At 29.9% G+C, this 13,061-nt stretch overlaps 1 protein-coding gene across 2 annotated transcripts in view; it reads left to right on the top strand.

Moving 5' to 3' along the window:
• TSG101 (tumor susceptibility gene 101) overlaps positions 1-13,061 on the top strand; it is a 49,827-nt gene that overhangs the window by 23,185 nt on the left and 13,581 nt on the right. The window lies entirely within an intron of this gene.

Raw genomic sequence — 13,061 nt, 5'->3', positions numbered from 1 at the left:
AATGACTGAAAATGAAGAACCTAGACCAGCGGTCGGCAAATTTATTAGCCAAAGAGCCAAATATGAACATTACAACAATTAAAAAAAATTGGGAGCCAAGTCTGCTTATTTAAATAATTTTTATTACACTAAATTTTATTACACTAAATAGGTTGTACAGTAAATAAAACTAAATTTAATAATTAATAGATATATATTAATGAGAATAATTTGCTTGCATCTCGTTGAAGGGTTTGAGTAAGTCAGGTTTGTATGTTGTTGTTTTTAAGTTTAGACATGATTCCAAGATCTCATCAAAAAGATAACTTCTCAGTTTACTCTTCATAATGTTCATGCTTGAAAAAGATTGTTCGTATGTATATGTAGAACCGAAAAAGAAAACAACAGGAAATGCGAGCTTTTTCAGCTGATCGTAAGAGCCAGGAATACTATTCCAAGTGTTGAAAATGATCATGTCTTCCTTCTCCAGGTGATTCAAAGCAGACGACCTGTGTTGTGAACTAAGGTTATATTTTTCTTCTCCAGTATTTCCAATTCAACACAAAGACGTTCGAATTTAGAAGGCCATATCTCCTTGTTTTTTAAATCAAGCAATTGTATTTCAAAGCTATCAATGTCAATTCCAAAAGGAGAAAATTCTAATCGGTTATTTTAGCATTTAGAGCATTTTTGACAAATGCTTGAGTTACTCTGCTGTTTTCAAATTCCTGAAACCCGGTGACTTCCCTCATTTGTAAAATTATTGTTTTGAAATAGTGTCTATCAATATAGGAACTATTTTCTTGGCGGTGCTTTAGCAACCTTGGAAAGTGAAACAACGTTTCCCTTTCAGAATCTTTAGCAAAAATGGATAATTTGTTTTCGAATGCTATTACTTCTTCTAACATCTTTAAAATTAAATTTCCTTTCCCTTGTAGTTTAGGGTTAAGCTGATTTAGAGGAGACGTAACGTATACTATGAAATAAAAGTTTTGGAACCACTGGTCGTCTGTTAGTTCTGGATAGTGAATGCCCTTGTCAAGGAAAAATGTTTTAATTTCTGGAAAAAGGGACGCAAAATATTTAAAAACGGTCCCACTTGATAACCAATGTACCTTGCTATGAAGGTGAAGTTCAGTGTACCAACTCTACATTTCAAATAAAAATTCTGTGAATTTACGATGACCATGAGCATTAGCTTAATTGGATTGGTAATGCTAGTCACTAATTCCACAAAGTTTACAGATTTCATCCAGAAATATTTGCGCACAAAGCACTTCTTGGTGAATGATACAATGGTAAACAAGTATCTCATGCTCATGATTAATTTTTTCTTTCAAAATAGCAACAAACCCTTTTCTTACGCTGGTCATACTTTTGGTCCCATCTGCTGAAATCAACACAATTTTATCGAGTGGAATAGGATGCTTATCCATACACTCAATTACAGTATTTGTCATATCTTCTTCACGCGACATAAATTTTACAAAAAGGAAAACTTGCCCTGTATCATTTATGTCTCAAGACTTGTCAACTGCTATTGATAAAGCCGAAACTAATTTCAGATCTTTGATATGCTGGGTGGTTATATTCGAACACACTTTAATTGTTCTATCTTTAATGGTTTTGACAAACAATGGAAACTATTTAATTCTTTCAGAATATCTTATTTGTTGTTAAAATCCCGAAATAGCTCTTTGGATGCATTCAAAAAAAAAAAAATTATCAATTCGCCGGCTGTGCACGGTTTCCCTCTCTTAGCAATCTCATGGCAATAACAAAACTTGCCATAATAATATTGCTGTAATATTACACCCATTTATTAAACACAGAAATTGACGACTCTTGACTCTTCTGAAGCTCCTTAACTGTTTTCTTCCTTGCATCACCGGTAGGATATTTAGTACTAAATGACGCTTGCTTTTTGTAAAGCGTCCCTCTAAATTTGACTTCTTGTTATATGTGATTTTCTCCTTACACATAAGATATGTTGTAAGTCCATTCAAGTTGTGAATAAACGCAAAATTCTTGGTCCACTCGTTTTTAAATTCATGGTTTTCATTTTCCGTTTTTCTTTGCTTTGTTTTCATAGCCTTGTTAGTTGAGGTACCTATAAAAATGTATTTTTTTCTAAAACCACCGGCACAAAATTATTTTACATATTAAATTAAAGAAAATAAAATTGAAAAAAATACAATTTTATTACTATATAAGCGTTCAGCGCACACATAGATTAACTCCATTTTTGAATAAAATATCTTAAATTTAAGTATTAAAGCATATGATATAGTCATAGCCTTTTATACTTATAATAATTTAAGATTTTTCAAAAAATGGAGTTAATAAGTTTGTGCAGTGAACAGCTCATATATAACTGCATAAGACAGGACAAAAAAAAATTAAACAAAAATCTATACATGTTCTCGATTTATAGAAGAATTTTCATTTATCAAAATAAGATGTAATTATTTCTTACCGAGTTTTTTTAAATGAAAATATTACTGCGCCTTCCGTAGATATTTGTGCCAGAGCCGCACTTAGGAGCCAAAGAGCCACATGTGGCTTTGGAGCCTTACTTTGCCAACCACTGACCTAGACCATCAAATGTAACCAGACCAATCCGAGCAGCTAAGGCAAATGGCATTTAAAAAATGTCAGAAGTAATGATAAACGAAAAGGAAGAACAAACAAATATCAGGTTAGAATACTTGCGACAATGACAATCACAATAAGTCAAAACGAAAGTCAAGATCAAAGAAATACGTGGTTTGACGATAAGCGACAGTGAGAATCACAACGAGTCAAACACGAAAGGGAAGAGAAAAGAAATATTTGGTTAGAAGATAACCGACAGCTATAATTACAACGAGTCAAAAACGAAAGTGAAGGACAAAGAAATATCCAGTCAAATATTTGAAATATTCAGGAAAATTGAGCCCTCTATTTTCTCGAGGAAAAAGTAGTAAACGAAGCTGATTCATTTGGAGATTGCTGCTTGCATTGTCAAATTGCAGTGCCACGATGAATAATACAATGGTTATGCTATTGCCTAATTATAGAATCAAATGTAGCAAACCCTGCCAAGTGCCGGCTACGGGCGAAGCCAGGGCTCACGGTACTATAAATATATACCTATTAGAGTTTGTGTCAATTCATAAAAACATTTTCTTTCGGAAGTAAACAGCGAAAACTTGATACAGACTGAATTATTACTTCGTATATTACTCAAGATAACTATCTAGATCTACAAAACTAGTTGAAATAAACTGACTCGTGACATTTTCCAGTATGTGTTGAATGCTAAAAACTAGTGATTTAGTAAAACTACAAAACCAACCTCAAAAAGTAGGATTTTCTCTTAGGAGGACAGTAGTAAGAGTACAATGCATTGAAAACTTACATTCAGACTTACACCTTAGGCATAGATATGTGTGTAAGTTTTCAATGCATTGTACGGTTACCAGGGTCATTTGCCAAGAGGTATCGTTTCTATAGAAGTTATAGCAATTTGAAATATCATGTGGAATTTGCTTGAAGGTATATACTGTGCATACGTGCCCGTACCAAACAGGTTGGTTATAATCTGTTCTGGTTAAAGTTTTTTCTGGCAAAATTACATTAATTTATATTTAATTATAAACAATTTTTTTTTTTTTTAGGTTAGGTCCGTGTCGGACCAACAGCAGTATAGTTTTATTTTTATTTAAATTAAATATTAGTAAGAGAATTGAATTCAAAGAGAATAGTTTTTATTTTCAAGGATATTAGTAGAGGAAAAAAATGAGGGGTTCATTTACATTATTGGAGATTAATGATGGAGCTAACAACAGTGATGTAATTAATTCTTTAGTTTAAGAGATTTGCGAATTTTTTGAGAAGAGGTCTTAGCGTAAAGGTATTGCGTCGGTTAAGAATGTAAGGTATGAAATTTGCCCATTGTTAGCATTATTTCATTGTACTTTCCAGGATGTGTCGAACTTTCTCTTTGGCGACTCAATTTTCCCCGGGGAGAGCTCCCAGCGGACTTGTCCGGGGGAAAGCGACCGCAGGGTGGCCCTCGGCGGGGGGGTTGTGGCGGGGGGAGCTGGGGTATTGTCGGCGGAAGAAAGGCGCCGCGGGGTAATTTTTAAGGGGAGCATAGTCCTGTGGGGAGGGGCAGAGTTCCAGGAACAAATTTCAGTGGAGGGGGGAGTTCGCCAATGATTTGAAAAACAATAAAGTACTAATATAAAAACAAACCTTTCTCAAGTGAAAGTAGGCTTAGGAGAATATCCCAGGCCTAATTGTGCGCCTGAAATTTTCCTGGGGAAATTTTAAGTGAAAATAGAATTTTTAAGGGGAATTTCCGGGGATGGGGACTTTCAAAGGGGGGGAGGGGACTTACCATGGAGGTATTTTTCGTGGGAGTATTTTTCATGGAAGAGGGGGGGGATTTCACGGCATTATCTGAAAAACTATCTGAAATCTAATAAAAAGTTTTTTCAACTGGTAGTAAAGAGCAAGATTAAAGCCTGATACGAACAGAAATCATTCCGTATATGAGGGGCTACCCCTCCTCAATACCTAGCTTTTTACGCTAAAGTGTGACACCCAAATTAATTAAGAACGACTCGCCTGAAACACAAGGCCCTGAAATTAGATTAACAAGCATTTTCGAACTACGAATGTTGCTCCTTAATTTTAGTTGAAAAAATTTCTCTGTATTTAATAGATTAACGGTTAACCAAAATATTCTAATTATGATGATAATTAAAAATTGTTTTCTTTTCAGTTTTTGCCAAAAACTTTTGCATTTTTCTGTTAACCAAATGGAAAATGAGGAAAAAATCAGTTGTCAAAATAATACCAAGAGAGCGTACATACATAGAGTTCGATGGGACTTTAGGTTTTAATTGACAATAGCTGAATTAATGTCGACTTAGTGTTTTACCCTCGGCAGCAGGGTTGAATGAAATTTTGCACGCTCCTGTTACCGCATAGATTAATCCCACTTGTTTATGGAATAGCAACATGGGTTTTGACAAAGAAAGAAATTGCATTCTAGTATAATTAGACGAAAGATATACTATTTTCAAATGTATTCCCTGATTAAGAGAGTTTTACGATGTTAAAAAACAAACTATTTCATCGCATGGAAAGTAAGGGGGAGGCAGGGCGAAATTCTTTGTCCATACTAATTTTTTCTGCTGTAAAAAAGGGGGGTTTCCAGGGGGGAGGGGTTCCGCCGGAAATTTTACCAGTTTTTTTTTTTCCGAAAACTTGACTTAACTTTTAAATTAAATTTTATTTACTTTGTCTTAGGGATTTGCTCCTCAAATATTTAAATTTAAAAATGAGTTTTATTTTATATTATTAAAGAGAATCTTTCAAGATTTTATCATCAAAAATGTGGAATTTTGTAGTTTTGACAGAGTAGAAGGATTTTGTACGGGAATTAATTTTACATGAGGAGGAGGGTTTCCAATTTTTTTTTTCCGGAAACGTGAGATAACTTTTAAATTAAATTTTATGTATTTTGTCTTAGGGATTTGCTCCTCAAATTTTTAAATTGAAAAATGAGTGTGCTGTTCTATTAGTAAAGAGAATCTTTCATGCTCTTATCATCAAAAATGTGGAATTTTGTAGTTTTGACAGAGTAGAAGGAGTTTGTACGGGAATTAATTTTACATGGGGAGGAGGGTTTCCAAATTTTTTTTCCGGAAACGTGAGCTAACTTTTAAATTAAATTTTAGGTCTTTTGTCTTAGGGATTTGCTCCTAAAATTTTTATATTGCTTTTCTTTTTGTCCTTGATTTGATAAAATTTTAAATTAAATTATTTTAAAATAAAAATTGTTTTATTTGTTTTAATGTACATATTATAATTTGTTTGTACGGTTAGTAATATTCAAGGAGGAGGTTTGTTTCCAGGTTTTTAATATAATTTGTGTCCCTTTCCAGATATTGGTTCATTTTTACATCTCTAAATCAGATCAGAAAAATAGAATAACATTTTAAGCTTTCATAAACAATCATACTTTCACTAATTTCTTTTCTTCTGTACCAGGGAGTCATTATTTTATACTAAATTGTTTCTTCTTTTCTAGGAAATCCCCGATTTGACAGACCCAATGAAAAGGGCAAGGACTGATAATGCAACATCACTAAAATGGTCGACGATGCATAACCCATCCATACCTCATCACCCCCCTTCCCAGCCGTTAATTCCAACGCCATATGCCACTCATCATGAGATGCCTGACCCGTTGGGTGATCATATTGAGTTAGAAATATCATTTTTTTGTGACTGTTCAATTTGTACAGGACATTATCATGATTTTGAGCATTCTAATGATTCTACTACAACATGCTTAGACAGTGTGGACCTGGGGATAGACGAGAAAAATCTGGAGGACATGAGGAGAGGAATCATACATGATATGGAGATAAATTTATACAAATTGCAAGTAAGATCGAATAAAAAAAGATTAAATGTGAAAGAAAAGGGAGAAGAAGATCGAAATAAGAGACATGGTAAAGAGTGCTATCTTTACAGAGATATCTCAACATACAGTTTAAAAGACTGTGATGAAAACTCAAAGAAAAATGTGCTTAGTTCAAGATATAACATTGAATATTATGATAAAGATGATCTAAGAGACGAGAAAAAGTGGTTATTAAAGAGACAACATAAGATGTTATTAAATAGAATGGATATGGCAGTGATCTATCAAATGACATTGAGACTAAGAAGGAGATCCCTAATATCACCAAGGAACTTAAAGACATTGTGTTATAGATTTCAGAAATAAAGTTTCATATATTTATTATTATTATTTTCTTAGGCTTAAGGGTCGAGGCTTGAGAATTTTAAGAGACTATTTTCCCTATTTTAATATATTTATTCAGATGACTACTGACTCAATACGGGATACAACCTGATAACCAAATTCAATATTTGTTATCTACCAGAAACTTCATTGGAAAATGAACAGCTCAACATTAACTATTCTACAGATTGATCACTTTCAGACTGAAAAGATCAAAAGATATAAAAACTTTTTATATCTTCTACGGAAAAATTTATAATATAAATTTAGATTTATTTATTTGTTGACTAACTTAAACACTGATGTTGAAGATTTTTATTTTTCTCTTGAGTAATTATATTTGAAATGTAATTTCTTTAATAAAATTCGTAATTGAGTTAACTTTTCATGATCACAGAATAACTTTTTCTATCTTCTACGAAAAATTTGAATCACTACTTTAAATTTTTCCATCTCTATGAGAAAATCTGAACTTACATGAAAAATTTTTAGTGTTTCTTTTAAAAAATTGTCTTTCTATGTAATTTATTTCTCTTTTCATTGATAGAATTCATAAGATACCTTTAACATTTATTCACATCCTTGAGAAAATTTTATATTAATTTTAAATTTTTATATTACTGGACCATATTAACATTCCTAGTATAAATGGTCGTATATTCTACACTAAAATTTAGAAAATTACTTTAAATTTGTTTATGTCTTTCGGAAAAATTACAGAATTAAATTGGAGCTCCTTATCTTCATAGTGAAATATTCATGATCAAGGTGTAACTTTTTATATCTTCTACAAAAAATTTGGATGAACGCTTTAAATTTATGACTTTAGGGAAAAATCTGAATTGAAGTGGAACCTTTTTATATTATTTGGAAAAATAGAATTGATCAATAACTAATTTCTTTTTTTTTATTGAGAAAATTCAGAAGAGAAGTTGAACTTTTCTTCAATTCGTTTAGAAAATTTTAAATTTAAGTACAAATTTGTCTTTCGTGAAAATATTCACACTTGAGTTTTTTATCTTCATTGAAATTATTCACAATCAAAGTATAACTTTTTCTTGCAAAATACAAAATACTTGTTACAAAACCAAAAGATTTCTCACAATATTAAAAATAGTTCTTACAGAATATAAAAGTTCAAACAAAATCAAAAGCAGTTCTTACAAAACAGAAATAATTATAAAAAAATACCAAAAGTTTTAAGAAATCCAAAATAGTTCTTACAAAACAAAAATTATTCGTAATAAATACAAAAATACTTTACACAAATCCACAATAGCTCTAACAGAATATAAAATACTTGGTGCAAAATACCAAATACTTGCTTCAAGACACTAAATTTCTAACAACATCCCAAATAGTTATTATAGCATACAAAAAATTCAAACTTATTCCGAAAATAATTCTTACAAAGCAGAAACAATTCTTGCAAAATAAAAAAGTTGTAAGAAAATCGAAAATAGTTATTAAACAACAAAAACTATTCTTAAAAATAGAAAAAATCCTTTACACAAATCCAAAATAGTTTTAACAGAATTAAAAATAGCTTCTGCAAAATATGAAATACTTGTCACAAAGCACGAAAATTCTAACAACACCGAAAGTAGTTCTTACAGAATACAAAAAGTTCAAACAAACTCCAAACATACTTCATAAAAAACAAAAATCATTCTTACGAAATACAAAAATATTTTAGACAAATCCAAAATAGTACTAACAGAATAAAAAATAGTTGTTGCAAAACTTGAAATACTTGTTACAAAACAAAAATATTTCTTAAAACATCAAAAATAGTTCTTACAGAATATAAAAGTTCAAAAAAAATCAAAATTGTTCTTACTAAACATAAATAATTCTTAAAAAATATAAAAAGTTCTAAGAAATCCAAAATAGTTTTTACAAAACAAAAATTATTCGTAGTAAATACAAAAATACTTTACACAAATCAACATTAGTTCTAGCAGAATAAAAAAAATACTTGGTGCAAAATAGCAAATACTTGCTTCAAGACACTAAATTTCTAACAACATCCCAAATAGTTATTATAGCATACAAAAATTCAAACATATTAAAAAAATAATTCTTAAAAAGCAGAAACAATTCTTTCAAAATAAAAATATTTTTAATAAAATACAAAATAGTTCTTAAACAACTAAAATTATTCTTAAAAATAGAAAAAATACTTTACACACATCCAATTTAGTTCTAACACATTAAAGAATATCTACTGAAAAATATTAAATACATGTCACAAAGCACGGAAATTCTAACAACACCGAAAGTAGTTCTTACAGGATAAAAAAAGTTCAAACAAAATCCTAAAATAGTTCTTAAAAAACAAAAATTATTCTTACGAAATACAAAAATATTTTAGACAAATCCACAATAGTACTAACAGAATAAAAAATAGTTGTTGCAAAATTCGAAATACTTGTTACAAAACAAAAAGATTTGTATGCCTTTCTTGGCACCTTCCAAACGACGGGGACTCCCACTGGTTCCTACACATTGCAAAAAGTGAGCAGTACGAAAACTCCACGTTTTCAACCAGACTGGTTTTTTAGGGACCAAGCGGGAGAGATATGTAAAGGCGCCATAGCTTTATTTCATTTTTTTAAGGTTCATTTAGACCAGGTTCCGGGCGCGCCCGTCCCCTGGTCTAAATGAACCTGAAAAAAATGAAATAAAGCTCTGTCGACCTTAGCTAACTCTACCGAGTGGTCCCTAAAAAAACCAGTCTGGTTGTAAACGTGGAGTTTTAGTAAAGCTCTCTTTTTTGCACGGTGTATGAACCAGTGGGGGGTCCTCGCTCGTTTGGAAAGGTGCCAAGGAAAGGCATATAAATCTTTTTGTTTTGTAACAAGTATTTCTAATTTTGAAACAACTATTTTTTTATTCTGTTAGTACTATTTTGGATTTGTCTAAAATATTTTTGTATTTCGTAAGAATAATTTTTGTTTTTTAAGAACTATTTTCGGATTTTGTTTGAACTTTTGTATCCTGTAAGAACTACTTTCGGTGTTGTTAGAATTTCCGTGCTTTGTGACATGTATTTCATATTTTGCAGAAGATATTCTTAACTCTGTTAGAACTATTTTGGATTTGTGTAAAGTATTTTTTCTATTTTTAAGAATAGTTTTATTTGTTTAAGAAATATTTTGGATTGTATTAAAAATATTTTTATTGTGAAATAATTTTTTATGATTTTTAATAATTATTTTTTTTATATTTTTTAATTTTTTTTATGCTATAATAACTATTTGGGATGTTGTTAGAAATTTAGTGTCTTGAAGCAAGTATTTGGTATTTTGCACCAAGTATTTTTTTTATTCTGTTAGAACTAATGTGGATTTTTGTAAAGTATTATTGTATTTACTACGAATAATTTTTGTTTTGTAATAAGTATTTTGGATTTCTTAGAACTTTTTATATTTTTTAAGAATTATTTATGTTTCGTAAGAACAATTTTGACTTTGTTTGAACTTTTTATATTTTGTAAGAACTATTTTTGATGTTTTAAGAAATATTTTTGTTTTGTAACAAGTATTTCAAGTTTTGAAACAACTATTTTTTATTCTGTTAGTACTATTTTGAATGTGTCTAAAATATTTTTGTATTTCGTAAGAATGATTTTTGTTTTTTAAGAACTATTTTTGGAATATGTTTGAACTTCTTGTATTATGTAAGAAGTACTTTCTGTGTTGTTAGAATTTTATTGCTTTGTGACAAGTATTTCATATTTTGAAGAAGCTATTTTTAATTCTGCTAAAACTATTTTGGATTTTTGTAAAGGGTTTTTTCTATTTTTAAGAATAGTTTTTGTTGTTTAAGAACTATTTTCGATTTTATTACAACTTTTTGTATTTTGTAAGAATTGTTTCTGCTTTGTAAGAATTATTTTTGTAATAAGTTTGAATTTTTTGCATGCTATAATAACTATTTGGGATGTTGTTAGAAATTTAGTGTCTTGAAGCAAGTATTTGGTATTTTGCACCAAGTATTTTATATTCTGTTAGAACTATTGTGGATTTGTGTAAAGTATTTTTGTATTTATTACGAATAATTTTTGTTTTGTAAGAACTATTTTGGATTTCTTAAAACTTTTTGTATTTTTTAAGAATTATTTCTGTTTTGTATGAACTGCTTTGGATTTTGTTCGAACTTTTATATTCTGTAAGAACTATTTTTAATATTGTTAGAAATCTTTTGGTTTTGTAACAAGTATTTTGTATTTTGCAAGAAAAAGTTATACTTTGATCGTTAATATTTTCAATGAAGATAAAAAACTCCAGTGTGAATATTTTCCCTAAAGACAAAGTTGTACTTCAATTTTAAATTTTCTCAAGGAAGTGAAGAAAAGTTTAACTTCTCTTCTGAGTTTTCTCAATAAAAAAAGAAATTAGTTATTGATCAATTATATTCTTCCAAATAATATAAAAAGGTTCCATTTCAATTCATATTTTACCCCAAAGTCATAACTATAATTAGGTAATAAACATTTTTTTGTAGAAGATGTAAACGTGTTAACAGTGATAATGACTATTAAACCATTACTAGCAGGAGCTACAAGATAATTAGGAACATTTCCCGACAGACATAATAACATTTAAAGTAATGTTCTAAATTTTATTGTATAATATAGGAAAAGTTATAGTATTAATGTGAATATTTTACAAGAAGATAAAAAGCTTCAGTTAATTTCTAATTTTCTCAACGAGATGAAGAAAAGTTCAAGTTCTCTTCTGAATTTTCTCAATGAAAAAAGAAATAACTTATAGATCAATTCTATTTTTTTTCCCAGAAAAACTAAAAATTCTTCATTTCAGTTCAGATTTTCTCAAAGAGATGGAAAAATTTAAAGTAGTGATCCAAATTTTTCGTAGAAGATAGAAAAAGTTATTCTGTGATCATGATAAGTTAACTCAATTCCGAATTTTATTAAAGAACTTACATTTAAATTCTAATTTCTCAAGATAAAAATAAAAATCTTCAACATCATTTTTTAAGTTCATCAAAAAATAAATAAATCTAAAGTTATATTCTAAATTTTTAAATAGAAGATAGAAAAAGTTTTTATATATTTTGATCTTTTCAGTCTGAAAGTGATCAATCGGTAGAAAAGTTAATGTTGAGCTGTTCATTTTCCAATGAAGTTTCTGGTAGATAACAAATATTGAAGTTGGTTATCAGGTTGTATCTCGTATTGAGTCAGTAGTCATCTGAATAAATATATTAAAATAGGGAAAATAGTCTCTTAAAATTCTCAAGCCTCGACCCTTAAGCCTAAGAAAATAATAATAATAAATATATGAAACTTTATTTCTGAAATCTATAACACAATGTCTTTAATTTCCGTGGTGATATTAGGGATCTCCTTCTTATTCTCAATGTCATTTGATAGATCACTGGCATATCCATTCTATTGAATAACCTCTTATGTTGTCTCTTTAATAACCACTTTTTCTCGTCTCTTAGATCATCTTTATCATAATATTCACTGTTATATCTAGAACTAAGCGCATTTTTCTTTGAGTTTTCATCACAGTCTTTTAAGCTGTATGTTGAGATATCTCTGTAAAGATAGCCCTCTTTACGATGTCTCTTCTTTCGATCTTCTTCCCCCTTTTCTTTCCCATTTAATCTTTTTTTATGAGATCTTACTTTCAATTTGTATAAATTTATCTCCATATCATGTATGATTCTTCTCCTCAGTTCCTCCAGATTCTTCTCATCTATCCCTTTGTCCACACTGTCTAAGCATGCTGTAGTAGAATCATTAGAATGCTCAAAATCATGATAATGTCCTTTACAAATTGAACAGTCACAAAAAAATGATATTTCTAACTCAATATGATCACCCAAAGGGTCAGGCATCTCATGATGAGTGGCAGATTGCGTTGGCATTAACGGCTTGGAAGGGAGGTGATGAGGTATGGAGGGGCTATGCATCGTCGACTATTTTAGTGAAGCGGCATTATCAGTCCTTGCCCTTTTCATTGGGTCTGTCAAATCGGGGATTTCCTAGAAAAGAAGAAACAATTTAGTATAAAATAATGACTCCCTGCTACAGAAGAAAAGAAATTAGTGAAAGTATGATTGTTTATGAAAGCTTAAAATGTTATTCTATTTTTCTGATCTGATTTAGAGATGTAAAAATGAAAATTAATCGGTAAAGGGTCAAAAATAAAAGTAAACACCTTTACAAACCCCTCCTCATTGAAAATAAATAAACGTAAACACAAATTCTAATATGTACATAAAGAACAATTACACA

The sequence above is a fragment of the Artemia sp. Qi Xiang Cuo genome, chromosome 5 (assembly GCF_049724085.1).
Source record: "Artemia sp. Qi Xiang Cuo chromosome 5, ASM4972408v1, whole genome shotgun sequence".
NCBI classification, from domain to species: Eukaryota; Metazoa; Arthropoda; class Branchiopoda; order Anostraca; family Artemiidae; genus Artemia; species Artemia sp. Qi Xiang Cuo.
The sequence above is the reverse complement of the archived record's forward strand: the minus strand, read 5'-3'. Positions and strand labels throughout refer to the sequence as shown.